This window comes from Ascaphus truei, chromosome 15 (assembly GCF_040206685.1).
Source record: "Ascaphus truei isolate aAscTru1 chromosome 15, aAscTru1.hap1, whole genome shotgun sequence".
In the NCBI taxonomy this organism is placed as follows: domain Eukaryota; kingdom Metazoa; phylum Chordata; class Amphibia; order Anura; family Ascaphidae; genus Ascaphus; species Ascaphus truei.
Window position 1 is genome coordinate 26,097,146 of NC_134497.1, and position 2,403 is coordinate 26,099,548.

Genomic DNA, 2,403 nt, shown 5'->3' on the forward strand with positions numbered 1-2,403 from the left:
AGGGCAGACGGATGATTGAGCATAAGCACTGTGATCAAAAGTGAACTGCCCTGATTGTTTACACTAAGTACTAATCAACAAACCAAGTACTAATCAACAGACTCTAATTGTTACCTGAGGGCGGAGAATCATCAAACTGGAGTGGTTTGTAAGTGTTATATCTACACCTACCAACAATGCAGATCCTACCAGATACTTAATTTGGTAGACTGGTCGTCGCCCCTGATTTAATTATGGGGCTACAGAAATAAGATCCTCAGAGTCCCAGTACACATGGGCTAACTAGCTGGGGGGCATGGTTTAATCTGTGTCTCCACGTTAGGGATTGGATACAGATAATTGTTCACCAATAGTCTGTATTCAATGTTAAGAATAGGGTTACACAGGTATAAAAACTGTGTCAACCCTACAGTTTTTGGTTGTTCTGATTCCACCTGGAATGTCACCGGATTGCTGGAGAATTGCTAGCTGATACTTCTCCATTCCCCAACCCTAAGTAAGTGTTACCTTCTTGCCTGTTAATTGTACTATATTGCTGTGTTCACCTTTTTAAGGAATAAATATATTTTATTATATCTAAGACTCGTTCAGTTCAACCCAGATATTTGGTATTCATTATATCTTGTCATAAGTTACCGTGACACTTACTTTCTATTGCAATCCTTTTTTCATTATCCCTTTTGCTAATTTGATTGCCCTTTTGTCATTTTTGTTACATTCCTTATAATTCTGATACAATGTCTCCGTCCTTCTGACTTAAAGAATCTAAACGCCTTCCTCTTCTTGTTCATTTCCTCCCCTACCTGTTTATTTAGCCAAATTGGTTTTGACTTATTTCTTTAATACTTATTACCCAAGGATATACACTGATAAGTGTGCTTTTCTAACAATGTTTTAAAGACTGCCCATTTATCTTCTACATTTTTCCCTGCAAAAACATCATCCCAGTGTAATACTTGTAGATTAGACCACAGTTTATTAAAATCTGTCTTTCTAAAAATTAAGGTCTTTGTTGAACTCAAGTAATCTGTTTTTTGATAATTTATTTCAAATGAGACCATGTTATGATTACTGTTACCCAAATGTTCCAGGACTTGAATATTTTTTATTACTTCTACATTGTTTGTTATTACCAAATCCAGTACTGCCCCTCTTCTGGTTGGTTCCTCAATAATTTGGGTCATATAATTGTCTTTAAGCAACCCCAAAAACCTGTTTCCTTTTGTTGTAATGCTAATCTCATTTCCCCAGTCTATGTCTGGATAATTAAAATCCGCCATTATGCAAACATGACCCAGTTTTGATACCTTCTCCAATTGCAAAAGTATTTTAGCTTACTCAATCTCAGATATTTGGTGGTTTATAGCATATCCCTACAAATATTTTCTTTATACTTTTACCTCCACTGCTAATTTCTATCCACAAGGTCTCTACATTTTCATCATTCCCTTTATAAACATCATCCCTTATAATAGGTTTTAGAACCGGTTTAACATATAAACATACTCCACCTCCCCTTCAATTTGTTCGATCCTTCCAAAAAATGGAATAACCCTCTAAATTAACTGTCCAGTCATGAGTTTCATCCCACCATGTTACAGTAATGTCTATGATATCATACTGCTCCCTTGCAGCTATTAATTCAAGCTCCCCCATGTTATCTGTCAGGCTTCTTGCATTAGCAAGCATAAATTTACATTTTTTCAGCCTGTACTATTATCTTATCTGCTCCTTCCTTTCTGCGCCCACATGGTTTAGTCTTTAGACGTTTTCTAGTATTATCTGAATTTACTATTCTATTTAGTTCATTATCTGTTTAATTCTTCTCCCCCCTCCATCCTAGTTTAAAGTCTCCTCCAACCTTTTTAGCATTCTCCCCCCTAGCACCGAAGATCTCTTTATTGAGCTGCAATCCGTCCCTAGAATATAGATGGCACCTCTCAGAAAAGGAGTCCCAGTGCTCTAAAAACTCCAAATCCTCCTTCCTGCACCACTTTCTTAGCCATGCATTAACCTCCCTAATCTCTGACCGTCTCCCTGCGGTAGCACATGGCACTGGTAGTATTTCTGAAAATACTCCTTGGAGGTAGTATTAAGCTTTTGGCCTATATCCCTGAAATCATTTTTTAGGACCCTCCATCTTTCTCTAACTTTGTCATTGGTACCAACGTGTACCAAGACCGCCGGGACCCACACCTCAAGACCTTATACTAAAATCCCCTACCCTAAACCTTAAAAACCCTAAAATTAACCCCATACCTAAAACAGTAATACATCTTACATTAGAAGTGGCTGGTGGCGGAAGGTCCATTTGCGACCTAATACCGGCGACCAATTGGTCGCGGAAAAACTATTCCGACTCACAGCTAAGTGAGGCTAAAGACCGCTTCAGCATAATGGGGA